Source organism: Pelobates fuscus, chromosome 12 (genome assembly GCF_036172605.1).
Source record: "Pelobates fuscus isolate aPelFus1 chromosome 12, aPelFus1.pri, whole genome shotgun sequence".
NCBI classification, from domain to species: Eukaryota; Metazoa; Chordata; class Amphibia; order Anura; family Pelobatidae; genus Pelobates; species Pelobates fuscus.
The window spans coordinates 68,878,793-68,903,697 of record NC_086328.1 but is presented as its reverse complement, the minus strand read 5'-3'; the positions used below and the strand labels follow the sequence as shown (position 1 = coordinate 68,903,697).

The 24,905-nt window shown below is 39.9% G+C and overlaps 50 pseudogenes; all 50 read left to right on the top strand.

Annotated features, from left to right (window-relative positions):
• Window positions 1–243: 243 nt before the first annotated feature.
• On the top strand, window positions 244–362 carry LOC134579849 (5S ribosomal RNA; annotated as a pseudogene).
• A 385-nt stretch (window positions 363–747) lies between these two features.
• LOC134580140 (5S ribosomal RNA) lies at window positions 748–876 on the top strand (annotated as a pseudogene).
• Window positions 877–1,263: 387 nt separating this feature from the next.
• On the top strand, window positions 1,264–1,382 carry LOC134579736 (5S ribosomal RNA; annotated as a pseudogene).
• A 1,619-nt stretch (window positions 1,383–3,001) lies between these two features.
• Window positions 3,002–3,120, top strand: LOC134580027 (5S ribosomal RNA; annotated as a pseudogene).
• Window positions 3,121–3,751: 631 nt separating this feature from the next.
• Window positions 3,752–3,870, top strand: LOC134579907 (5S ribosomal RNA; annotated as a pseudogene).
• A 387-nt stretch (window positions 3,871–4,257) lies between these two features.
• Window positions 4,258–4,376, top strand: LOC134580122 (5S ribosomal RNA; annotated as a pseudogene).
• Window positions 4,377–5,995: 1,619 nt separating this feature from the next.
• Window positions 5,996–6,104, top strand: LOC134579605 (5S ribosomal RNA; annotated as a pseudogene).
• Window positions 6,105–6,492: 388 nt separating this feature from the next.
• On the top strand, window positions 6,493–6,611 carry LOC134580005 (5S ribosomal RNA; annotated as a pseudogene).
• A 134-nt stretch (window positions 6,612–6,745) lies between these two features.
• Window positions 6,746–6,864, top strand: LOC134579945 (5S ribosomal RNA; annotated as a pseudogene).
• A 386-nt stretch (window positions 6,865–7,250) lies between these two features.
• Window positions 7,251–7,369, top strand: LOC134580093 (5S ribosomal RNA; annotated as a pseudogene).
• A 381-nt stretch (window positions 7,370–7,750) lies between these two features.
• LOC134579855 (5S ribosomal RNA) lies at window positions 7,751–7,869 on the top strand (annotated as a pseudogene).
• Window positions 7,870–8,004: 135 nt separating this feature from the next.
• On the top strand, window positions 8,005–8,123 carry LOC134579898 (5S ribosomal RNA; annotated as a pseudogene).
• Window positions 8,124–8,257: 134 nt separating this feature from the next.
• On the top strand, window positions 8,258–8,376 carry LOC134580156 (5S ribosomal RNA; annotated as a pseudogene).
• Window positions 8,377–8,753: 377 nt separating this feature from the next.
• On the top strand, window positions 8,754–8,869 carry LOC134580155 (5S ribosomal RNA; annotated as a pseudogene).
• A 134-nt stretch (window positions 8,870–9,003) lies between these two features.
• Window positions 9,004–9,122, top strand: LOC134579751 (5S ribosomal RNA; annotated as a pseudogene).
• A 397-nt stretch (window positions 9,123–9,519) lies between these two features.
• On the top strand, window positions 9,520–9,638 carry LOC134580159 (5S ribosomal RNA; annotated as a pseudogene).
• A 134-nt stretch (window positions 9,639–9,772) lies between these two features.
• LOC134579839 (5S ribosomal RNA) lies at window positions 9,773–9,891 on the top strand (annotated as a pseudogene).
• A 134-nt stretch (window positions 9,892–10,025) lies between these two features.
• On the top strand, window positions 10,026–10,144 carry LOC134580146 (5S ribosomal RNA; annotated as a pseudogene).
• A 388-nt stretch (window positions 10,145–10,532) lies between these two features.
• LOC134579570 (5S ribosomal RNA) lies at window positions 10,533–10,661 on the top strand (annotated as a pseudogene).
• Window positions 10,662–10,795: 134 nt separating this feature from the next.
• On the top strand, window positions 10,796–10,914 carry LOC134579949 (5S ribosomal RNA; annotated as a pseudogene).
• A 134-nt stretch (window positions 10,915–11,048) lies between these two features.
• LOC134579754 (5S ribosomal RNA) lies at window positions 11,049–11,167 on the top strand (annotated as a pseudogene).
• Window positions 11,168–11,554: 387 nt separating this feature from the next.
• LOC134580018 (5S ribosomal RNA) lies at window positions 11,555–11,673 on the top strand (annotated as a pseudogene).
• Window positions 11,674–12,050: 377 nt separating this feature from the next.
• LOC134579753 (5S ribosomal RNA) lies at window positions 12,051–12,169 on the top strand (annotated as a pseudogene).
• Window positions 12,170–12,556: 387 nt separating this feature from the next.
• On the top strand, window positions 12,557–12,675 carry LOC134579953 (5S ribosomal RNA; annotated as a pseudogene).
• Window positions 12,676–12,809: 134 nt separating this feature from the next.
• Window positions 12,810–12,928, top strand: LOC134579612 (5S ribosomal RNA; annotated as a pseudogene).
• Window positions 12,929–13,062: 134 nt separating this feature from the next.
• Window positions 13,063–13,181, top strand: LOC134579948 (5S ribosomal RNA; annotated as a pseudogene).
• A 639-nt stretch (window positions 13,182–13,820) lies between these two features.
• On the top strand, window positions 13,821–13,949 carry LOC134580119 (5S ribosomal RNA; annotated as a pseudogene).
• A 134-nt stretch (window positions 13,950–14,083) lies between these two features.
• Window positions 14,084–14,202, top strand: LOC134580053 (5S ribosomal RNA; annotated as a pseudogene).
• Window positions 14,203–14,336: 134 nt separating this feature from the next.
• Window positions 14,337–14,455, top strand: LOC134579611 (5S ribosomal RNA; annotated as a pseudogene).
• Window positions 14,456–14,589: 134 nt separating this feature from the next.
• On the top strand, window positions 14,590–14,708 carry LOC134579935 (5S ribosomal RNA; annotated as a pseudogene).
• A 639-nt stretch (window positions 14,709–15,347) lies between these two features.
• On the top strand, window positions 15,348–15,476 carry LOC134580118 (5S ribosomal RNA; annotated as a pseudogene).
• A 134-nt stretch (window positions 15,477–15,610) lies between these two features.
• On the top strand, window positions 15,611–15,729 carry LOC134579667 (5S ribosomal RNA; annotated as a pseudogene).
• Window positions 15,730–15,863: 134 nt separating this feature from the next.
• Window positions 15,864–15,982, top strand: LOC134580160 (5S ribosomal RNA; annotated as a pseudogene).
• Window positions 15,983–16,117: 135 nt separating this feature from the next.
• Window positions 16,118–16,236, top strand: LOC134580089 (5S ribosomal RNA; annotated as a pseudogene).
• Window positions 16,237–17,127: 891 nt separating this feature from the next.
• LOC134579993 (5S ribosomal RNA) lies at window positions 17,128–17,246 on the top strand (annotated as a pseudogene).
• A 134-nt stretch (window positions 17,247–17,380) lies between these two features.
• On the top strand, window positions 17,381–17,499 carry LOC134579745 (5S ribosomal RNA; annotated as a pseudogene).
• A 639-nt stretch (window positions 17,500–18,138) lies between these two features.
• LOC134579650 (5S ribosomal RNA) lies at window positions 18,139–18,257 on the top strand (annotated as a pseudogene).
• A 386-nt stretch (window positions 18,258–18,643) lies between these two features.
• Window positions 18,644–18,762, top strand: LOC134580145 (5S ribosomal RNA; annotated as a pseudogene).
• A 388-nt stretch (window positions 18,763–19,150) lies between these two features.
• LOC134579942 (5S ribosomal RNA) lies at window positions 19,151–19,269 on the top strand (annotated as a pseudogene).
• Window positions 19,270–19,403: 134 nt separating this feature from the next.
• On the top strand, window positions 19,404–19,522 carry LOC134579824 (5S ribosomal RNA; annotated as a pseudogene).
• Window positions 19,523–20,666: 1,144 nt separating this feature from the next.
• On the top strand, window positions 20,667–20,785 carry LOC134580016 (5S ribosomal RNA; annotated as a pseudogene).
• Window positions 20,786–20,919: 134 nt separating this feature from the next.
• On the top strand, window positions 20,920–21,038 carry LOC134579821 (5S ribosomal RNA; annotated as a pseudogene).
• Window positions 21,039–21,172: 134 nt separating this feature from the next.
• On the top strand, window positions 21,173–21,291 carry LOC134579750 (5S ribosomal RNA; annotated as a pseudogene).
• Window positions 21,292–21,425: 134 nt separating this feature from the next.
• LOC134579956 (5S ribosomal RNA) lies at window positions 21,426–21,544 on the top strand (annotated as a pseudogene).
• An 891-nt stretch (window positions 21,545–22,435) lies between these two features.
• Window positions 22,436–22,554, top strand: LOC134580143 (5S ribosomal RNA; annotated as a pseudogene).
• Window positions 22,555–22,942: 388 nt separating this feature from the next.
• LOC134579569 (5S ribosomal RNA) lies at window positions 22,943–23,071 on the top strand (annotated as a pseudogene).
• A 134-nt stretch (window positions 23,072–23,205) lies between these two features.
• LOC134579823 (5S ribosomal RNA) lies at window positions 23,206–23,324 on the top strand (annotated as a pseudogene).
• An 892-nt stretch (window positions 23,325–24,216) lies between these two features.
• On the top strand, window positions 24,217–24,335 carry LOC134580015 (5S ribosomal RNA; annotated as a pseudogene).
• A 134-nt stretch (window positions 24,336–24,469) lies between these two features.
• LOC134579820 (5S ribosomal RNA) lies at window positions 24,470–24,588 on the top strand (annotated as a pseudogene).
• A 134-nt stretch (window positions 24,589–24,722) lies between these two features.
• On the top strand, window positions 24,723–24,841 carry LOC134579749 (5S ribosomal RNA; annotated as a pseudogene).
• Window positions 24,842–24,905: the final 64 nt, after the last annotated feature.

Below are 24,905 nucleotides of genomic sequence, written 5' to 3'. Positions count from 1 at the left end.
ATACCAGTCTGAAAATGCCCATCTCGTCAGATCTCAGAAGCCATCCAGACTCGGGTCTGGTTAGTACTTGTATGGGAGACCAACTAGGAACCTCAGGTGCCATAAGCTTTTGTTTATTTCTTTTTTGCATTATGATGTCATAATCAGATCACTTTTTTCCCTATCCAGAAGCGTCTTTGTCTTTTGTCGCAGCCAGTGTTTGATATTCTACCAACATCAGTGAAATTGCATTCGATTAAATTTGCCTATGGCCATACCAGTCTGAAAATGCCTGATCTCATCAGATCTCAGAAGCCATCCAGACTCGGGCCTGGTTAGTACTTGTATGGGAGACCATCTAGGAACCTCAGGTGCCGTAAGATTTTGTTTATTTATTTTTTGCATTATGTCATAATCAGATCACTTTTTTCCCTATCCAGAAGCGTCTTGTCTTTTGTCGCAACCAGTGTTTGATATTCTACCAACATCAGTGAAATTGCATTTGATTAATTTTGTCTATGGCCATACCAGTCTGAAAATGCCTGATTTTGTCAGATCTCAGAAGCCATCCATACTCAGGCCTGGTTAGTACTTGTATGGGAGACAAACTAGGAACCTCAGGTGCCATAAGCTTTTGTTTATTTATTTTTTGCATTATGATGTCATAATCAGATCACTTTTTTCCCTATCCAGAAGCGTCTTTGTCTTTTGTCGCAACCAGTTTTTGATATTCTACCAACATCAGTGAAATTGCATTCGTTTAATTTTGCCTATGGCCATACCAGTCTGAAAATGCCTGATCTCGTCAGATCTCGTCAGATCTAAGAAGCCATCTAGACTCGGGCCTGGTTAGTACTTGTATGGGAGACCACCTAGGAACCTCAGGTGCCATAAGCTTTTGTTTATTTCTTTTTTGCATTATGATGTCATAATCAGATCACTTTTTTCCCTATCCAGAAGCGTCTTGTCTTTTGTCGCAACCAATGTTTGATATTCTACCAACATCAGTGAAATTGCATTCGATTAATTTTGCCTATGGCCATACCAGTCTGAAAATGCCTGATCTCGTCACATCTCAGAAGCCATCCAAACTCGGGCCTGGTTAGTACTTGTATGGGAGAACAACTAGGAACCTCAGGTGCCATAAGCTTTTGTTTATTTATTTTTTGCATTATGATGTCATAATCAGATCACTTTTTTCCCTATCCAGAAGCGTCTTGTCTTTTGTCCCAACCAGTGTTTGATATTCTACCAACATCAGTGAAATTGCATTCAATTAATTTTGCCTATGGCCATACCAGTCTGAAAATGCCTGATCTCGTCAAATCTCAGAAGCAATCCAGACTCGGGCCTGGTTAGTACTTATATGGGAGACCAACTAGGAACCTCAGGTGCCGTAAGCTTTTGTTTATTTCTTTTTTGCATTATGATGTCATAATCAGATCACTTTTTTCCCTATCCAGAAGCGTCTTGTCTTTTGTCGCAACCAGTGTTTGAAATTCTACCAACAACAGTGAAATTGCATTTGATTAATTTTGCCTATGGCCATACCAGTCTGAAAATGCCAGATCTCAGAAGCCACCCAGACTCAGGCCTGGTTAGTACTTGTATGGGAGACCAACTAGGAACCACAGGTGCCGTAAGCTTTTGTTTATTTCTTTTTTGCATTATGATGTCATAATCAGATCACTTTTTTCCCTATGCAGAAGCGTCTTGTCTTTTGTCGCAACCAGTGTTTGATATTCTACCAACATCAGTGAAATTGCATTCGATTAGTTTTGCCTATGGCCATACCAGTCTGAAAATGCCCATCTCGTCAGATCTCAGAAGCCATCCAGACTCGGGTCTGGTTAGTACTTGTATGGGAGACCAACTAGGAACCTTAGGTGCCATAAGCTTTTGTTTATTTCTTTTTTGCATTATGATGTCATAATCAGATCACTTTTTTCCCTATCCAGAAGCGTCTTGTCTTTTGTCGCAACCAGTGTTTGAAATTCTACCAACAACAGGGAAATTGCATTCGATTAATTTTGCCTATGGCCATACCAGTCTGAAAATGCCAGATCTCAGAAGCCACCCAGACTCAGGCCTGGTTAGTACTTGTATGGGAGACCAACTAGGAACCACAGGTGCCGTAAGCTTTTGTTTATTTCTTTTTTGCATTATGATGTCATAATCAGATCACTTTTTTCCCTATGCAGAAGCGTCTTGTCTTTTGTCGCAACCAGTGTTTGATATTCTACCAACATCAGTGAAATTGCATTCGAGTAGTTTTGCCTATGGCCATACCAGTCTGAAAATGCCTATCTCGTCAGATCTCAGAAGCCATCCAGACTCGGGTCTGGTTAGTACTTGTATGGGAGACCAACTAGGAACCTTAGGTGCCATAAGCTTTTGTTTATTTCTTTTTTGCATTATGATGTCATAATCAGATCATTTTTTTCCCTATCCAGAAGCGTCTTGTCTTTTGTCGCAACCAGTGTTTGATATTCTACCAACATCAGTGAAATTGCATTCAATTAATTTTGCCTATGGCCATACCAGTCTGAAAATGTCAGATCTCAGAAGCCATCCAGACTCGGGCCTGGTTAGTACTTGTATGGGAGGCCAACTAGGAACCTCAGGTGCCGTAAGCTTTTGTTTATTTCTTTTTTGCATTATGATGTCATAACCAGATCACTTTTTTCCCTATCCAGAAGCGTCTTGTCTTTTGTCGCAGCCAGTGTTTGATATTCTACCAACATCAGTGAAATTGCATTCGATTAGTTTTGCCTATGGCCATACCAGTCTGAAAATGCCCATCTCGTCAGATCTCAGAAGCCATCCAGACTCGGGTCTGGTTAGTACTTGTATGGGAGACCAACTAGGAACCTCAGGTGCCATAAGCTTTTGTTTATTTCTTTTTTGCATTATGATGTCATAATCAGATCACTTTTTTCCCTATTCAGAAGCGTCTTGTCTTATGTCGCAACCAGTGTTTGATATTCTACCAACATCAGTGAAATTGCATTCGTTTAATTTAACCTATGGCCATACCAGTCTGAAAATGCCTGATCTCGTCAGATCTCAGAAGCTATCCAGACTTGGGCCTGGTTAGTACTTGTATGGGAGACCAACTAGGAACCTCAGGTGCCGTAAGCTTTTGTTTATTTCTTTTTTGCATTATGATGTCATAAACAGATCACTTTTTTCCCTATCCAGAAGAGTCTTGTCTTTTGTCGCAACCAGTGTTTGATATTCTACCAACATCAGTGAAATTGCATTCGATTAAATTTGCCTATGGCCATACCAGTCTGAAAATATCAGATCTCAGAAGCCATCCAGACTCGGGCCTGGTTAGTACTTGTATGGGAGACCATCTAGGAACCTCAGGTGCCGTAAGATTTTGTTTATTTATTTTTTGCATTATGATGTCATAATCAGATCACTTTTTTCCCTATCCAGAAGCGTCTTGTCTTTTGTCGCAACCAGTGTTTGATATTCTACCAACATCAGTGAAATTGCATTTGATTAATTTTGTCTATGGCCATACCAGTCTGAAAATGCCTGATTTTGTCAGATCTCAGAAGCCATCCATACTCAGGCCTGGTTAGTACTTGTATGGGAGACAAACTAGGAACCTCAGGTGCCATAAGCTTTTGTTTATTTCTTTTTTGCATTATGATGTCATAATCAGATCACTTTTTTCCCTATCCAGAAGCGTCTTTGTCTTTTGTCGCAACCAGTTTTTGATATTCTACCAACATCAGTGAAATTGCATTCGTTTAATTTTACCTATGGCCATACCAGTCTGAAAATGCCTGATCTCGTCAGATCTAAGAAGCCATCTAGACTCGGGCCTGGTTAGTACTTGTATGGGAGACCACCTAGGAACCTCAGGTGCCATAAGCTTTTGTTTATTTCTTTTTTGCATTATGATGTCATAATCAGATCACTTTTTTCCCTATCCAGAAGCGTCTTGTCTTTTGTCGCAACCAATGTTTGATATTCTACCAACATCAGTGAAATTGCATTCGATTAATTTTGCCTATGGCCATACCAGCCTGAAAATGCCTGATCTCGTCACATCTCAGAAGCCATCCAAACTCGGGCCTGGTTAGTACTTGTATGGGAGAACAACTAGGAACCTCAGGTGCCATAAGCTTTTGTTTATTTATTTTTTGCATTATGATGTCATAATCAGATCACTTTTTTCCCTATCCAGAAGCGTCTTGTCTTTTGTCCCAACCAGTGTTTGATATTCTACCAACATCAGTGAAATTGCATTCAATTAATTTTGCCTATGGCCATACCAGTCTGAAAATGCCTCATCTCGTCAAATCTCAGAAGCAATCCAGACTCGGGCCTGGTTAGTACTTATATGGGAGACCAACTAGGAACCTCAGGTGCCGTAAGCTTTTGTTTATTTCTTTTTTGCATTATGATGTCATAATCAGATCACTTTTTTCCCTATCCAGAAGCGTCTTGTCTTTTGTCGCAACCAGTGTTTGAAATTCTACCAACAACAGTGAAATTGCATTTGATTAATTTTGCCTATGGCCATACCAGTCTGAAAATGCCAGATCTCAGAAGCCACCCAGACTCAGGCCTGGTTAGTACTTGTATGGGAGACCAACTAGGAACCACAGGTGCCGTAAGCTTTTGTTTATTTCTTTTTTGCATTATGATGTCATAATCAGATCACTTTTTTCCCTATGCAGAAGCGTCTTGTCTTTTGTCGCAACCAGTGTTTGATATTCTACCAACATCAGTGAAATTGCATTCGATTAGTTTTGCCTATGGCCATACCAGTCTGAAAATGCCCATCTCGTCAGATCTCAGAAGCCATCCAGACTCGGGTCTGGTTAGTACTTGTATGGGAGACCAACTAGGAACCTTAGGTGCCATAAGCTTTTGTTTATTTCTTTTTTGCATTATGATGTCATAATCAGATCACTTTTTTCCCTATCCAGAAGCGTCTTGTCTTTTGTCGCAACCAGTGTTTGAAATTCTACCAACAACAGGGAAATTGCATTCGATTAATTTTGCCTATGGCCATACCAGTCTGAAAATGCCAGATCTCAGAAGCCACCCAGACTCAGGCCTGGTTAGTACTTGTATGGGAGACCAACTAGGAACCACAGGTGCCGTAAGCTTTTGTTTATTTCTTTTTTGCATTATGATGTCATAATCAGATCACTTTTTTCCCTATGCAGAAGCGTCTTGTCTTTTGTCGCAACCAGTGTTTGATATTCTACCAACATCAGTGAAATTGCATTAGAGTAGTTTTGCCTATGGCCATACCAGTCTGAAAATGCCTATCTCGTCAGATCTCAGAAGCCATCCAGACTCGGGTCTGGTTAGTACTTGTATGGGAGACCAACTAGGAACCTTAGGTGCCATAAGCTTTTGTTTATTTCTTTTTTGCATTATGATGTCATAATCAGATCACTTTTTTCCCTATCCAGAAGCGTCTTGTCTTTTGTCGCAACCAGTGTTTGATATTCTACCAACATCAGTGAAATTGCATTCAATTAATTTTGCCTATGGCCATACCAGTCTGAAAATGTCAGATCTCAGAAGCCATCCAGACTCGGGCCTGGTTAGTACTTGTATGGGAGGCCAACTAGGAACCTCAGGTGCCGTAAGCTTTTGTTTATTTCTTTTTTGCATTATGATGTCATAACCAGATCACTTTTTTCCCTATCCAGAAGCGTCTTGTCTTTTGTCGCAGCCAGTGTTTGATATTCTACCAACATCAGTGAAATTGCATTCGATTAGTTTTGCCTATGGCCATACCAGTCTGAAAATGCCCATCTCGTCAGATCTCAGAAGCCATCCAGACTCGGGTCTGGTTAGTACTTGTATGGGAGACCAACTAGGAACCTTAGGTGCCATAAGCTTTTGTTTATTTATTTTTTGCATTATGATGTCATAATCAGATCACTTTTTTCCCTATTCAGAAGCGTCTTGTCTTATGTCGCAACCAGTGTTTGATATTCTACCAACATCAGTGAAATTGCATTCGTTTAATTTAGCCTATGGCCATACCAGTCTGAAAATGCCAGATCTCAGAAGCTATCCAGACTTGGGCCTGGTTAGTACTTGTATGGGAGACCAACTAGGAACCTCAGGTGCCGTAAGCTTTTGTTTATTTCTTTTTTGCATTATGATGTCATAATCAGATCACTTTTTTCCCTATCCAGAAGCGTCTTGTCTTTTGTCGCAACCAGTGTTTGATATTCTACCAACATCAGTGAAATTGCATTTGATTAATTTTGTCTATGGCCATACCAGTCTGAAAATGCCTGATTTTGTCAGATCTCAGAAGCCATCCATACTCAGGCCTGGTTAGTACTTGTATGGGAGACAAACTAGGAACCTCAGGTGCCATAAGCTTTTGTTTATTTCTTTTTTGCATTATGATGTCATAATCAGATCACTTTTTTCCCTATCCAGAAGCGTCTTTGTCTTTTGTCGCAACCAGTTTTTGATATTCTACCAACATCAGTGAAATTGCATTCGATTAATTTTGCCTATGGCCATACCAGTCTGAAAATGCCTGATCTCGTCAGATCTCAGAAGCCATCCCGACTCGGTCCTGGTTAGTACTTGAATGGGAGACCAACTAGGAACCTCAGGTGCGATAAGCTTTTTTTTATTTCTTTTTTGCATTATGATGTCATAATCAGATCACTTTTTTCTCTATCCAGAAGCGTCTTGTCTTTTGTCGCAACCAGTGTTTGATATTCTACCAACATCAGTGAAATTGCATTTGATTAATTTTGCCTATGGCCATACCAGTCTGAAAATGCTTGATCTCGTCAGATCTCAGAAGCCATCCAGACTCGGGTTTGGTTAGTACTTGTATGGAAGACCAACTAGGAATCTCAGGTGCCATAAGCTTTTGTTTATTTCTTTTTTGCATTATGATGTCATAATCAGATCACTTTTTTCCCTATCCAGAAGCGTCTTGTCTTTTGTCGCAACCAGTGTTTGATATTCTACCAACATCAGTGAAATTGCATATGATTAATTTTGCCTATGGCCATACCAGTCTGAAAATGCCCATCTCATCAAATCTCAGAAGCCATCCAGACTTGGGTCTGGTTAGTACTTGTATGGGAGACCAACTAGGAACCTCAGGTGCCATAAGCTTTTGTTTATTTCTTTTTTGCATTATGATGTCATAATCAGATCACTTTTTTCCCTATCCAGAAGCGTCTTGTCTTTTGTCGCAACCAGTTTTTGATATTCTACCAACATCAGTGAAATTGCATTCGATTAATTTTGCCTATGGCCATACCAGTCTGGAAATGCCTGATCTCGTCCGATCTCAGAAGCCATCTAGACTCAGGCCTGGTTAGTACTTGTATTGGAGACCAACTAGGAACCTCAGGTGCCATAAGCTTTTGTTTATTTCTTTTTTGCATTATGATCCAGAAGCGTCTTGTCTTTTGATCCAGAAGCGTCTTGTCTTTTGTCGCAACCAGTGTTTGATATTCTACCAACATCAGTGAAATTGCATAAGATTAATTTTGCCTATGGCCATACCAGTCTGAAAATGCCCATCTCATCAGATCTCAGAAGCCATCCAGACTCGGGTCTGGTTAGTACTTGTATGGGAGACCAACTAGGAACCTCAGGTGCCATAAGTTTTTGTTTATTTCTTTTTTGCATTATGATGTCATAATCAGATCACTTTTTTCCCTATCCAGAAGCGTCTTGTCTTTTGTCGCAACCAGTGTTTGATATTCTACCAACATCAGTGAAATTGCATTTGATTAATATTGCCTATGGCCATACCAGTCTGAAAATGCCTGATCTCGTCAGATCTCAAAAGCCATCCAGACTCGTGCCTGGTTAGTACTTGTATGGGAGACCAACTAGGAACCTCAGGTGCCGTAAGCTTTTGTTTATTTCTTTTTTTGCATTACGATGTCATAATCAGATCACTTTTTTCCCTATCCAGAAGCGTCTTGTCTTTTTTCGCAACCAGTGTTTTATATTCTACCAACATCAGTGAAATTGCATTCAATTAAATTTGCCTATGGCCATACCAGTCTGAAAATGCCTGATCTCGTCCGATCTCAGAAGCCATCCAGACTCGGGCCTGGTTAGTACTTGTATGGGAGACCAACTAGGAACCTCAGGTGCCATAAGTTTTTGTTTATTTCTTTTTTGCATTATGATGTCATAATCAGATCACTTTTTTCCCTATCCAGAAGCGTCTTGTCTTTTGTCGCAACCAGTGTTTGATATTCTACCAACATCAGTGAAATTGCATTTGATTAAATTTGTCTATGGCCATACCAGTCTGAAAATGCCTGATTTTGTCAGATTTCAGAAGCCATCCAAACTCGGGCCTGGTTAGTACTTGTATGGGAGACCAACTAGGAACCTCAGGTGCCATAAACTTTTGTTTATTTCTTTTTTGCATTATGATGTCATAATCAGATCACTTTTTTCCCTATCCAGAAGCGTCTTGTCTTTTGTCGCAACCAGTGTTTGATATTCTACCAACATCAGTGAAATTGCATTCGATTAATTTTGCCTATGGCCATACCAGTCTGAAAATGCCAGATCTCAGAAGCCATCCAGACTCGGGCCTGGTTAGTACTTGTATGGGAGACCAACTAGGAACCTCAGGTGCCATAAGCTTTTGTTTATTTCTTTTTTGCATTATGATGTCATAATCAGATCACTTTTTTCCCTATCCAGAAGCGCCTTGTCTTTTGTCGCAACCAGTGTTTGATATTCTACCAACATCAGTGAAATTGCATTCAATTAATTTTTCCTATGGCCATACCAGTCTGAAAATGCCTGATCTCGTCAGATCTCAGAAGCCTAGACTCGGGCCTGGTTAATACTTGTATGGGAGACCAATTAGGAACCTCAGGTGCCATAAGCTTTTGTTTATTTCTTTTTTGCATTATCATGTCATAATCAGATCACTTTTTTCCCTATCCAGAAGCGTCTTGTCTTTTGTCGCAACCAGTGTTTGATATTCTACCAACATCAGTGAAATTGCATTCAATTAATTTTGCCTATGGCCATACCAGTCTGAAAATGCCTGATCTCGTTCGATCTCAGAAGCCATCCAGACTCGGGCCTGGTTAGTACTTGTATGGGAGACCAACTAGGAACCTCAGGTGCCATAAGCTTTTGTTTATTTCTTTTTTGCATTATGATGTCATAATCAGATCACTTTTTTCCCTATCCAGAAGCGCCTTGTCTTTTGTCGCAACCAGTGTTTGATATTCTACCAACATCAGTGAAATTGCATTCAATTAATTTTTCCTATGGCCATACCAGTCTGAAAATGCCTGATCTCGTCAGATCTCGTCAGATCTCAGAAGCCATCTAGACTCGGGCCTGGTTAGTACTTGTATTGGAGACCAACTAGGAACCTCAGGTGCCATAAGCTTTTGTTTATTTCTTTTTTGCATTATGATGTCATAATCAGATCACTTTTTTCCCTATCCAGAAGCGTCTTGTCTTTTGTCGCAACCAGTGTTTGATATTCTACCAACATCAGTGAAATTGCATTCGATTAATTTTGCCTTTGGCCATACCAGTCTGAAAATGCCTGATCTCGTCAGATCTCAGAAGCCATCCCGACTCGGTCCTGGTTAGTACTTGAATGGGAGACCAACTAGGAACCTCAGGTGCGATAAGCTTTTTTTTATTTCTTTTTTGCATTATGATGTCATAATCAGATCACTTTTTTCTCTATCCAGAAGCGTCTTGTCTTTTGTCGCAACCAGTGTTTGATATTCTACCAACATCAGTGAAATTGCATTTGATTAATTTTGCCTATGGCCATACCAGTCTGAAAATGCTTGATCTCGTCAGATCTCAGAAGCCATCCAGACTCGGGTCTGGTTAGTACTTGTATGGGAGACCAACTAAGAACCTCAGGTGCCATAAGTTTTTGTTTATTTCTTTTTTGCATTATGATGTCATAATCAGATCACTTTTTTCCCTATCCAGAAGCGTCTTGTCTTTTGTCGCAACCAGTGTTTGATATTCTACCAACATCAGTGAAATTGCATTTGATTAAATTTGTCTATGGCCATACCAGTCTGAAAATGCCTGATTTTGTCAGATTTCAGAAGCCATTCAAACTCGGGCCTGGTTAGTACTTGTATGGGAGACCAACTAGGAACCTCAGGTGCCATAAACTTTTGTTTATTTCTTTTTTGCATTATGATGTCATAATCAGATCACTTTTTTCCCTATCCAGAAGCGTCTTGTCTTTTGTCGCAACCAGTGTTTGATATTCTACCAACATCAGTGAAATAGCATTCAATTAATTTTGCCTATGGCCATACCAGTCTGAAAATGCCTGATCTTGTCAGATCTCAGAAGCCATCCAGACTCGGGCCTGGTTAGTACTTGTATGAGAGACCAACTAGCAGCCTCAGGTGCAGTAAGCTTTTGTTTATTTCTTTTTTTGAATTATGATGTCATAATCAGATCACTTTTTTCCCTATCCAGAAGCGTCTTGTCTTTTGTCGCAACCAGTGTTTGATATTCTACCAACATCAGTGAAATTGCATTCGATTAATTTTGCCTATGGTCATACCAGTCTGAAAATGCCTGATCTCGTCAGATCTTGTCAGATCTCAGAAGCCATCTAGACTCGGGCCTGGTTAGTACTTGTATGGGAGACCAACTAGGAACCTCAGGTGCCGTAATCTTTTGTTTATTTTTTTTTTGCATTATGATGTCATAATCAGATCACTTTTTTCCCTATCTAGAAACGTCTTGTCTTTTGTCGCAACCAGTGTTTGATATTCTACCAACATCAGTGAAATTGCATTAGATTAATCTTGCCGATGGCCATACCAGTCTGAAAATGCCTGATCTCGTCAGCTCTCAGAAGCCATCCAGACTCGGGCCTGGTTAGTATTTGTATGGGAGACCAACTAGGAACCTCAGGTGCCATAAGCTTTTGTTTATTTCTTTTTTGCATTATGATGTCATAATCAGGTCACTTTTTTCCCTATCCAGAAGCGTCTTGTCTTTTGTCGCAACCAGTGTTTGATATTCTACCAACATCAGTGAAATTGCATTAGATTAATTTTGTCTATGGCCATACCAGTCTGAAAATGCCTGATCTCGTCAGATCTCAGAAGCCATCCAGACTCAGGCCTGGTTAGTACTTGTGTGGGAGACCAACTAGGAACCTCAGGTGCCGTAAGCTTTTGTTTATTTCTTTTTTGCATTATGATGTCATAATCAGATCACTTTTTTCCCTATCTAGAAACGTCTTGTCTTTTGTCGCAACCAGTGTTTGATATTCTACCAACATCAGTGAAATTGCATTTGATTAATTTTGCCTATGGCCATACCAGTCTGAAAATGGCTGAGATCGTCAGATCTCAGAAGCCATCCAGACTCGGGCCTGGTTAGTACTTGTATGGAAGACTAACTAGGAACCTCAGGTGCCATAAGCTTTTGTTTATTTCTTTTTTGCATTATGATGTCATAATCAGATCACTTTTTTCCCTATCCAGAAGCGTCTTGTCTTTTGTCGCAACCAGTGTTTGATATTCTACCAACATCAGTGAAATTGCATTCGATTAATTTTGTCTATGGCCATACCAGTCTGAAAATGCCTGATGTCGTCAGATCTCAGAAGCCATCTAGACTCGGGCCTGGTTAGTACTTGTATGGGAGACCAACTAGGAACCTCAGGTGCCATAAGCTTTTGTTTATTTCTTTTTTGCATTATGATGTCATAATCAGATCACTTTTTTCCCTATCCAGAAGCGTCTTGTCTTTTGTCGCAACCAGTGTTTGATATTCTACCAACATCAGTGAAATTGCATTTGATTAAATTTGTCTATGGCCATACCAGTCTGAAAATGCCAAATCTCAGAAGCCATCTAGACTCGGGCCTGGTTAGTACTTGTATGGGAGACCAACTAGGAACCTCAGGTGCCCCAAGCTTTTGTTTATTTCTTTTTTGCATTATGATGTCATAATCAGATCACTTATTTCCCTATCCAGAAGCGTCTTGTCTTTTGTCGCAACCAGTGTTTGATATTCTACCAACATCAGTGAAATTGCATTCGATTAATTTTGTCTATGGCCATACCAGTCTGAAAATGCCTGATCTCGTCAGATCTCAGAAGCCATCCAGACTCAGGCCTGGTTAGTACTTGTGTGGGAGACCAACTAGGAACCTCAGGTGCCGTAAGCTTTTGTTTATTTCTTTTTTGCATTATGATGTCATAATCAGATCACTTTTTTCCCTATCTAGAAACGTCTTGTCTTTTGTCGCAACCAGTGTTTGATATTCTACCAACATCAGTGAAATTGCATTTGATTAATTTTGCCTATGGCCATACCAGTCTGAAAATGGCTGAGATCGTCAGATCTCAGAAGCCATCCAGACTCGGGCCTGGTTAGTACTTGTATGGAAGACTAACTAGGAACCTCAGGTGCCATAAGCTTTTATTTATTTCTTTTTTGCATTATGATGTCATAATCAGATCACTTTTTTCCCTATCCAGAAGCGTCTTGTCTTTTGTCGCAACCAGTGTTTGATATTCTACCAACATCAGTGAAATTGCATTCGATTAATTTTGTCTATGGCCATACCAGTCTGAAAATGCCTGATCTCGTCAGATCTCAGAAGCCATCCAGACTCAGGCCTGGTTAGTACATGTGTGGGAGACCAACTAGGAACCTCAGGTGCCGTAAGCTTTTGTTTATTTCTTTTTTGCATTATGATGTCATAATCAGATCACTTTTTTCCCTATCTAGAAACGTCTTGTCTTTTGTCGCAACCAGTGTTTGATATTCTACCAACATCAGTGAAATTCCATTTGATTAAATTATTCTATGGCCATACCAGTCTGAAAATGCCTGATCTTGTTAGATCTCAGAAGCCATCTAGACTCGGGCCTGGTTAGTACTTGTATGGGAGACCAAGTAGGAACCTCAGGTGCCCTAAGCTTTTGTTTATTTCTTTTTTGCATTATGATGTCATAATCAGATCACTTTTTTCTCTATCCAGAAGCGTCTTGTCTTTTGTCGCAACCAGTGTTTGATATTCTACCAACATCAGTGAAATTGCATTTGACTAATTTTGCCTATGGCCATACCAGTCTGAAAATGCCTGATCTCGTCAGATCTCAGAAGCCATCCAGACTCGGGCTTGGTTAGTACTTGTATGGGAGACCAACTAGGAATCTCAGGTGCCATAAGCTTTTGTTTATTTCTTTTTTGCATTATGATGTCATAATCAGATCACTTTTTTCCCTATCCAGAAGCGTCTTGTCTTTTGTCGCAACCAGTGTTTGATATTCTACCAACATCAGTGAAATTGCATTTGATTAATTTTGCCTATGGCCATACCAGTCTGAAAATGCCCATCTCATCAGATCTCAGAAGCCATCCAGACTCGGGTCTGGTTAGTACTTGTATGGGAGACCAACTAGGAACCTCAGGTGCCATAAGTTTTTGTTTATTTCTTTTTTGCATTATGATGTCATAATCAGATCACTTTTTTCCCTATCCAGAAGCGTCTTGTCTTTTGTCGCAACCAGTGTTTGATATTCTACCAACATCAGTGAAATTGCATTCAATTAATTTTGCCTATGGCTATACCAGTCTGAAAATGCGTTATCTCGTCAGATCTCAGAAGCCATCCAGACTCGGGCCTGGTTAGTACTTGTATGAGAGACCAACAAACAGCCTCAGGTGCGGTAAGCTTTTGTTTATTTCTTTTTTGCATTATGATGTCATAATCAGATCACTTTTTTCCCTATCCAGAAGCGTCTTGTCTTTTGTCGCAACCAGTGTTTGATATTCTACCAACATCAGTGAAATTGCATTCGATTAATTTTGCCTATGGTCATACCAGTCTGAAAATGCCTGATCTCGTCAGATCTTGTCAGATCTCAGAAGCCATCTAGACTCGGGCCTGGTTAGTACTTGTATGGGAGACCAACTAGGAACCTCAGGTGCCGTAAGCTTTTGTTTATTTTTTTTTTGCATTATGATGTCATAATCAGATCACTTTTTTCCCTATCTAGAAACGTCTTGTCTTTTGTCGCAACCAGTGTTTGATATTCTACCAACATCAGTGAAATTGCATTTGATTAATTTTGCCGATGGCCATACCAGTCTGAAAATGCCTGATCTCGTCAGATCTCAGAAGCCATCCAGACTCAGGCCTGGTTAGTACATGTGTGGGAGACCAACTAGGAACCTCAGGTGCCGTAAGCTTTTGTTTATTTCTTTTTTGCATTATGATGTCATAATCAGATCACTTTTTTCCCTATCTAGAAACGTCTTGTCTTTTGTCGCAACCAGTGTTTGATATTCTACCAACATCAGTGAAATTCCATTTGATTAAATTATTCTATGGCCATACCAGTCTGAAAATGCCTGATCTTGTTAGATCTCAGAAGCCATCTAGACTCGGGCCTGGTTAGTACTTGTATGGGAGACCAAGTAGGAACCTCAGGTGCCCTAAGCTTTTGTTTATTTCTTTTTTGCATTATGATGTCATAATCAGATCACTTTTTTCTCTATCCAGAAGCGTCTTGTCTTTTGTCGCAACCAGTGTTTGATATTCTACCAACATCAGTGAAATTGCATTTGACTAATTTTGCCTATGGCCATACCAGTCTGAAAATGCCTGATCTCGTCAGATCTCAGAAGCCATCCAGACTCGGGCTTGGTTAGTACTTGTATGGGAGACCAACTAGGAATCTCAGGTGCCATAAGCTTTTGTTTATTTCTTTTTTGCATTATGATGTCATAATCAGATCACTTTTTTCCCTATCCAGAAGCGTCTTGTCTTTTGTCGCAACCAGTGTTTGATATTCTACCAACATCAGTGAAATTGCATTTGATTAATTTTGCCTATGGCCATACCAGTCTGAAAATGCCCATCTCATCAGATCTCAGAAGCCATCCAGACTCGGGTCTGGTTAGTACTTGTATGGGAGACCAACTAGGAACCTCAGGTGCCATAAGTTTTTGTTTATTTCTTTTTTGCATTATGATGTCATAATCAGATCACTTTTTTCCCTATCCAGAAGCGTCTTGTCTTTTGTCGCAACCAGTGTTTGATATTCTACCAACATCAGTGAAATTGCATTCAATTAATTTTGCCTATGGCTATACCAGTCTGAAAATGCGTTATCTCGTCAGATCTCAGAAGCCATCCAGACTCGGGCCTGGTTAGTACTTGTATGAGAGACCAACAAACAGCCTCAGGTGCGGTAAGCTTTTGTTTATTTCTTTTTTGCATTATGATGTCATAATCAGATCACTTTTTTCCCTATCCAGAAGCGTCTTGTCTTTTGTCGCAACCAGTGTTTGATATTCTACCAACATCAGTGAAATTGCATTCGATTAATTTTGCCTATGGTCATACCAGTCTGAAAATGCCTGATCTCGTCAGATCTTGTCAGATCTCAGAAGCCATCTAGACTCGGGCCTGGTTAGTACTTGTATGGGAGACCAACTAGGAACCTCAGGTGCCGTAAGCTTTTGTTTATTTTTTTTTTGCATTATGATGTCATAATCAGATCACTTTTTTCCCTATCTAGAAACGTCTTGTCTTTTGTCGCAACCAGTGTTTGATATTCTACCAACATCAGTGAAATTGCATTTGATTAATTTTGCCGATGGCCATACCAGTCTGAAAATGCCTGATCTCGTCAGATCTCAGAAGCCATCCAGACTCGGGCTTGGTTAGTACTTTTATGGGAGACCAACTAGGAATCTCAGGTGCCATAAGCTTTTGTTTATTTCTTTTTTGCATTATGATGTCATAATCAGATCACTTTTTTCCCTATCCAGAAGCGTCTTGTCTTTTGTCGCAACCAGTGTTTGATATTCTACCAACATCAGTGAAATTGCATTCAATTAATTTAGCCTATGGCCATACCAGTCTGAAAATGCCTTATCTCGTCAGATCTCAGAAACTATCCAGACTCAGGCCTGGTTAGTACTTGTGTGGGAGACCAACTAGGAACCTCAGTTGCCGTAAGCTTTTGTTTATTTCTTTTTTGCATTATGATGTCATAATCAGATCACTTTTTTTCCCTATCCAGAAGCGTCTTGTCTTTTGTCGCAACTAGTGTTTGATATTCTACCAACATCAGTGAAATTGCATTCGATTAATTTTGTCTATGGCCATACCAGTCTGAAAATGCCTGATATCGTCAGATCTCAGAAGCCATCCAGACTCAGGCCTGGTTAGTACTTGTGTGGGAGACCTACTAGGAACCTCAGGTGCCGTAAGCTTTTGTTTATTTATTTTTTGCATTATGATGTCATAATCAGATCACTTTTTTCTCTATCCAGAAGCGTCTTGTCTTTTGTCGCAACCAGTGTTTGATATTCTACCAACATCAGTGAAATTGCATTTGATTAATTTTGCCTATGGCCATACCAGTCTGAAAATGGCTGAGATCGTCAGATCTCAGAAGCCATCCAGACTCGGGTCTGGTTAGTACTTGTATGGGAGACCAACTAGGAACCAAAGGTGCGATAAGCTTTTTTTTATTTCTTTTTTGCATTATGATGTCATAACAGATCACTTTTTTCTCTATCCAGAAGCGTCTTGTCTTTTGTCGCAACCAGTGTTTGATATTCTACCAACATCAGTGAAATTGCATTCAATTAATTTAGCCTATGGCCATACCAGTCTGAAAATGCCTGATCTCGTCAGCTCTCAGAAGCCATCCCGACTCGCGCCTGGTTAGTACTTGTATGGGAGACCAACTAGGAACCTCAGGTGCGATAAGCTTTTTTTTATTTCTTTTTTGCATTATGATGTCATAATCAGATCACTTTTTTCTCTATCCAGAAGCGTCTTGTCTTTTGTCGCAACCAGTGTTTGATATTCTACCAACATCAGTGAAATTGCATTTGATTAATTTTGCCTATGGCCATACCAGTCTGAATATGCCCATCTCATCAGATCTCAGAAGCCATCCAGACTCGGGTCATGTTAGTACTTGTATGGGAGACCAACTAGGAACCTCAGGTGCCATAAGCTTTTGTTTATTTATTTTTTGCATTATGATGTCATAATCAGATCACTTTTTTCCCTATCCAGAAGCGCCTTGTCTTTTGTCGCAACCAGTGTTTGATATTCTACCAACATCAGTGAAATTGCATTCAATTAATTCAGCCTATGGCCATACCAGTCTGAAAATGCCTGATCTCGTCAGATCTCAGAAGCCATCCAGACTCAAGCCTGGTTAGTACTTGTATGGGAAACCAACTAGGAACCTCAGGTGCCATAAGCTTTTGTTTATTTCTTTTTTGCATTATGATGTCATAATCAGACCACTTTTTTCCCTATCCAGAAGCGTCTTGTCTTTTGTCGCAACCAGTGTTTGATATTCCACCAACATCAGTGAAATTGCATTCGATTAATTTTGCCTATGGCCATACCAGTCTGAAAATGCCTGATCTCGTCCGATCTCAGAAGCCATCCAGACTTGGGCTTGGTTAGTAATTGTATGGGAGACCGACTAGAAACCTCAGGTGCCATAAGCTTTTGTTTATTTCTTTTTTGCATTATGATGTCATAATCAGATCACTTTTTTCCCTATCCAGAAGCGTTTTGTCTTTTGTCCCAACCAGTGTTTGATATTCTACCAACATCACTGAAATTGCATTTCATTAATTTTGCCTATGGCCATACCAGTCTGAAAATGCCCCTCTCGTCAGATCTCAGAAGCCATCCAGACTCAGGCCTGGTTAGTACTTGTATGGGAGACCAACTAGGAACCTCAGGTGCAATGAGATTTTGTTTATTTCTTTTTTGCATTATAATGTCATAATCAGATCACTTTTTTCCCTATCCAGAAGTGTCTTGTCTTTTGTCACAACCAGTGTTTGATATTCTACCAACATCAGTGAAATTGCATTCGATGAGTTTTGCCTATGGCCATACCAGCCTGAAAATACCTAATCTCGTCAGATCTCAGAAGCCATCCAGACTCGGGCCTGGTTAGTACTTGAATGGGAGAACAACTAGAAACCTCAGGTGCCATTAGCTTTTTTTTATTTCTTTTTTGCATTATGATGTCATAATCAGATCACTTTTTTCTCTATCCAGAAGCGTCTTGTCTTTTGTCGCAACCAGTGTTTGATATTCTACCAACATCAGTGAAATTGCATTTGATTAATTTTGCCTATGGCCATACCAGTCTGAAAATGCTTGATCTCGTCAGATCTCAGAAGCCATCCAGACTCGGGCTTGGTTAGTACTTGTATGGGAGACCAACTAGGAAGCTCCGGTGCCATAAGCTTTTGTTTATTTCTTTTTTGCATTATGATGTCATAATCAGATCACTTTTTTCCCTATCCAGAAGCGTCTTGTCTTTTGTCGCAACCAGTGTTTGATATTCTACCAACATCAGTGAAATTGCATATGATTACTTTTGCCTATGGCAATACCAGTCTGAAAATGCCCATCTCATCAGATCTCAGAAGCCATCCAGACTCGGGTCTGGTTAGTACTTGTATGGGAGACCAACTAAGAACCTCAGGTGCCATAAGTTTTTGTTTATTTCTTTTTTGCATTATGATGTCATAATCAGATCACTTTTTTCCCTATCCAGAAGCGTCTTGTCTTTTGTCGCAACCAGTGTTTGATATTCTACCAACATCAGTGAAATTGCATTTGATTAAATTTGTCTATGGCCATACCAGTCTGAAAATGCCTGATTTTGTCAGATTTCAGAAGCCATTCAAACTCGGGCCTGGTTAGTACTTGTATGGGAGACCAACTAGGAACCTCAGGTGCCATAAACTTTTGTTTATTTCTTTTTTGCATTATGATGTCATAATCAGATCACTTTTTTCCCTATCCAGAAGCGTCTTGTCTTTTGTCGCAACCAGTGTTTGATATTCTACCAACATCAGTGAAATAGCATTCAATTAATTTTGCCTATGGCCATACCAGTCTGAAAATGCCTGATCTTGTCAGATCTCAGAAGCCATCCAGACTCGGGCCTGGTTAGTACTTGTATGAGAGACCAACTAGCAGCCTCAGGTGCAGTAAGCTTTTGTTTATTTCTTTTTTTGAATTATGATGTCATAATCAGATCACTTTTTTCCCTATCCAGAAGCGTCTTGTCTTTTGTCGCAACCAGTGTTTGATATTCTACCAACATCAGTGAAATTGCATTCGATTAATTTTGCCTATGGTCATACCAGTCTGAAAATGCCTGATCTTGTCAGATCTCAGAAGCCATCTAGACTCGGGCCTGGTTAGTACTTGTATGGGAGACCAACTAGGAACCTCAGGTGCCGTAATCTTTTGTTTATTTTTTTTTTGCATTATGATGTCATAATCAGATCACTTTTTTCCCTATCTAGAAACGTCTTGTCTTTTGTCGCAACCAGTGTTTGATATTCTACCAACATCAGTGAAATTGCATTCGATTAATCTTGCCGATGGCCATACCAGTCTGAAAATGCCTGATCTCGTCAGATCTCAGAAGCCATCCAGACTCAGGCCTGGTTAGTACTTGTGTGGGAGACCAACTAGGAACCTCAGGTGCCGTAAGCTTTTGTTTATTTCTTTTTTGCATTATGATGTCATAATCAGATCACTTTTTTCCCTATCTAGAAACGTCTTGTCTTTTGTCGCAACCAGTGTTTGATATTCTACCAACATCAGTGAAATTGCATTTGATTAATTTTGCCTATGGCCATACCAGTCTGAAAATGGCTGAGATCGTCAGATCTCAGAAGCCATCCAGACTCGGGCCTGGTTAGTACTTGTATGGAAGACTAACTAGGAACCTCAGGTGCCATTAGCTTTTGTTTATTTCTTTTTTGCATTATAATGTCATAATCAGATCACTTTTTTCCCTATCCAGAAGTGTCTTGTCTTTTGTCCCAACCAGTGTTTGATATTCTACTAACATCAGTGAAATTGCATTTCATTGATTTTGCCTATGGCCATACCAGTCTGAAAATGCCCCTCTCGTCAGATCTCAGAAGCCATCCAGACTCAGGCCTGGTTAGTACTTGTATGGGAGACCAACTAGGAACCTCAGGTGCAATGAGATTTTGTTTATTTCTTTTTTGCATTATAATGTCATAATCAGATCACTTTTTTCCCTATCCAGAAGTGTCTTGTCTTTTGTCCCAACCAGTGTTTGATATTCTACTAACATCAGTGAAATTGCATTTCATTGATTTTGACTATGGCCATACCAGTCTGAAAATGCCCCTATCGTCAGATCTCAGAAGCCATCCAGACTCGGGCCTGGTTAGTACTTGTATGGGAGACCAACTAGGAACCTCAGGTGCCGTAATCTTTTGTTTATTTTTTTTTTGCATTATGATGTCATAATCAGATCACTTTTTTCCCTATCTAGAAACGTCTTGTCTTTTGTCGCAACCAGTGTTTGATATTCTACCAACATCAGTGAAATTGCATTCGATTAATCTTGCCGATGGCCATACCAGTCTGAAAATGGCTGAGATCGTCAGATCTCAGAAGCAATCCAGACTCGGGCCTGGTTAGTACTTGTATGGAAGACTAACTAGGAACCTCAGGTGCCATAAGCTTTTGTTTATTTCTTTTTTGCATTATGATGTCATAATCAGATCACTTTTTTCCCTATCCAGAAGCGTCTTGTCTTTTGTCGCAACCAGTGTTTGATATTCTACCAACATCAGTGAAATTGCATTCGATTAATTTTGTCTATGGCCATACCAGTCTGAAAATGCCTGATGTCGTCAGATCTCAGAAGCCATCTAGACTCGGGCCTGGTTAGTACTTGTATGGGAGACCAACTAGGAACCTCAGGTGCCATAAGCTTTTGTTTATTTCTTTTTTGCATTATGATGTCATAATCAGATCACTTTTTTCCCTATCCAGAAGCGTCTTGTCTTTTGTCGCAACCAGTGTTTGATATTCTACCAACATCAGTGAAATTGCATTTGATTAAATTTGTCTATGGCCATACCAGTCTGAAAATGCCTGATCTCGTCAGATCTCAGAAGCCATCTAGACTCGGGCCTGGTTAGTACTTGTATGGGAGACCAACTAGGAACCTCAGGTGCCCTAAGCTTTTGTTTATTTCTTTTTTGCATTATGATGTCATAATCAGATCACTTATTTCCCTATCCAGAAGCGTCTTGTCTTTTGTCGCAACCAGTGTTTGATATTCTACCAACATCAGTGAAATTGCATTCGATTAATTTTGTCTATGGCCATACCAGTCTGAAAATGCCTGATCTCGTCAGATCTCAGAAGCCATCCAGACTCAGGCCTGGTTAGTACTTGTGTGGGAGACCAACTAGGAACCTCAGGTGCCGTAAGCTTTTGTTTATTTCTTTTTTGCATTATGATGTCATAATCAGATCACTTTTTTCCCTATCTAGAAACGTCTTGTCTTTTGTCGCAACCAGTGTTTGATATTCTACCAACATCAGTGAAATTCCATTTGATTAAATTATTCTATGGCCATACCAGTCTGAAAATGCCTGATCTCGTCCGATCTCAGAAGCCATCCAGACTTGGGCTTGGTTAGTAATTGTATGGGAGACCGACTAGAAACCTCAGGTGCCATAAGCTTTTGTTTATTTCTTTTTTGCATTATGATGTCATAATCAGATCACTTTTTTCCCTATCCAGAAGCGTTTTGTCTTTTGTCCCAACCAGTGTTTGATATTCTACCAACATCACTGAAATTGCATTTCATTAATTTTGCCTATGGCCATACTAGTCTGAAAATGCCCCTCTCGTCAGATCTCAGAAGCCATCCAGACTCAGGCCTGGTTAGTACTTGTATGGGAGACCAACTAGGAACCTCAGGTGCAATGAGATTTTGTTTATTTCTTTTTTGCATTATAATGTCATAATCAGATCACTTTTTTCCCTATCCAGAAGTGTCTTGTCTTTTGTCACAACCAGTGTTTGATATTCTACCAACATCAGTGAAATTGCATTCGATGAGTTTTGCCTATGGCCATACCAGCCTGAAAATACCTAATCTCGTCAGATCTCAGAAGCCATCCAGACTCGGGCCTGGTTAGTACTTGAATGGGAGAACAACTAGAAACCTCAGGTGCCATTAGCTTTTTTTTATTTCTTTTTTGCATTATGATGTCATAATCAGATCACTTTTTTCTCTATCCAGAAGCGTCTTGTCTTTTGTCGCAACCAGTGTTTGATATTCTACCAACATCAGTGAAATTGCATATGATTACTTTTGCCTATGGCCATACCAGTCTGAAAATGCCCATCTCATCAGATCTCAGAAGCCATCCAGACTCGGGTCTGGTTAGTACTTGTATGGGAGACCAACTAAGAACCTCAGGTGCCATAAGTTTTTGTTTATTTCTTTTTTGCATTATGATGTCATAATCAGATCACTTTTTTCCCTATCCAGAAGCGTCTTGTCTTTTGTCGCAACCAGTGTTTGATATTCTACCAACATCAGTGAAATTGCATTTGATTAAATTTGTCTATGGCCATACCAGTCTGAAAATGCCTGATTTTGTCAGATTTCAGAAGCCATTCAAACTCGGGCCTGGTTAGTACTTGTATGGGAGACCAACTAGGAACCTCAGGTGCCATAAACTTTTGTTTATTTCTTTTTTGCATTATGATGTCATAATCAGATCACTTTTTTCCCTATCCAGAAGCGTCTTGTCTTTTGTCGCAACCAGTGTTTGATATTCTACCAACATCAGTGAAATAGCATTCAATTAATTTTGCCTATGGCCATACCAGTCTGAAAATGCCTGATCTTGTCAGATCTCAGAAGCCATCCAGACTCGGGCCTGGTTAGTACTTGTATGAGAGACCAACTAGCAGCCTCAGGTGCAGTAAGCTTTTGTTTATTTCTTTTTTTGAATTATGATGTCATAATCAGATCACTTTTTTCCCTATCCAGAAGCGTCTTGTCTTTTGTCGCAACCAGTGTTTGATATTCTACCAACATCAGTGAAATTGCATTCGATTAATTTTGCCTATGGTCATACCAGTCTGAAAATGCCTGATCTCGTCAGATCTTGTCAGATCTCAGAAGCCATCTAGACTCGGGCCTGGTTAGTACTTGTATGGGAGACCAACTAGGAACCTCAGGTGCCGTAATCTTTTGTTTATTTTTTTTTTGCATTATGATGTCATAATCAGATCACTTTTTTCCCTATCTAGAAACGTCTTGTCTTTTGTCGCAACCAGTGTTTGATATTCTACCAACATCAGTGAAATTGCATTCGATTAATCTTGCCGATGGCCATACCAGTCTGAAAATGCCTGATCTCGTCAGATCTCAGAAGCCATCCAGACTCAGGCCTGGTTAGTACTTGTGTGGGAGACCAACTAGGAACCTCAGGTGCCGTAAGCTTTTGTTTATTTCTTTTTTGCATTATGATGTCATAATCAGATCACTTTTTTCCCTATCCAGAAGTGTCTTGTCTTTTGTCCCAACCAGTGTTTGATATTCTACTAACATCAGTGAAATTGCATTTCATTGATTTTGCCTATGGCCATACCAGTCTGAAAATGCCCCTCTCGTCAGATCTCAGAAGCCATCCAGACTCAGGCCTGGTTAGTACTTGTATGGGAGACCAACTAGGAACCTCAGGTGCAATGAGATTTTGTTTATTTCTTTTTTGCATTATAATGTCATAATCAGATCACTTTTTTCCCTATCCAGAAGTGTCTTGTCTTTTGTCCCAACCAGTGTTTGATATTCTACTAACATCAGTGAAATTGCATTTCATTGATTTTGCCTATGGCCATACCAGTCTGAAAATGCCCCTATCGTCAGATCTCAGAAGCCATCCAGACTCGGGCCTGGTTAGTACTTGTATGGGAGACCAACTAGGAACCTCAGGTGCCGTAATCTTTTGTTTATTTTTTTTTTTGCATTATGATGTCATAATCAGATCACTTTTTTCCCTATCTAGAAACGTCTTGTCTTTTGTCGCAACCAGTGTTTGATATTCTACCAACATCAGTGAAATTGCATTCGATTAATCTTGCCGATGGCCATACCAGTCTGAAAATGGCTGAGATCGTCAGATCTCAGAAGCCATCCAGACTCGGGCCTGGTTAGTACTTGTATGGAAGACTAACTAGGAACCTCAGGTGCCATAAGCTTTTGTTTATTTCTTTTTTGCATTATGATGTCATAATCAGATCACTTTTTTCCCTATCCAGAAGCGTCTTGTCTTTTGTCGCAACCAGTGTTTGATATTCTACCAACATCAGTGAAATTGCATTCGATTAATTTTGTCTATGGCCATACCAGTCTGAAAATGCCTGATGTCGTCAGATCTCAGAAGCCATCTAGACTCGGGCCTGGTTAGTACTTGTATGGGAGACCAACTAGGAACCTCAGGTGCCATAAGCTTTTGTTTATTTCTTTTTTGCATTATGATGTCATAATCAGATCACTTTTTTCCCTATCCAGAAGCGTCTTGTCTTTTGTCGCAACCAGTGTTTGATATTCTACCAACATCAGTGAAATTGCATTTGATTAAATTTGTCTATGGCCATACCAGTCTGAAAATGCCTGATCTCGTCAGATCTCAGAAGCCATCTAGACTCGGGCCTGGTTAGTACTTGTATGGGAGACCAACTAGGAACCTCAGGTGCCCTAAGCTTTTGTTTATTTCTTTTTTGCATTATGATGTCATAATCAGATCACTTATTTCCCTATCCAGAAGCGTCTTGTCTTTTGTCGCAACCAGTGTTTGATATTCTACCAACATCAGTGAAATTGCATTCGATTAATTTTGTCTATGGCCATACCAGTCTGAAAATGCCTGATCTCGTCAGATCTCAGAAGCCATCCAGACTCAGGCCTGGTTAGTACTTGTGTGGGAGACCAACTAGGAACCTCAGGTGCCGTAAGCTTTTGTTTATTTCTTTTTTGCATTATGATGTCATAATCAGATCACTTTTTTCCCTATCTAGAAAC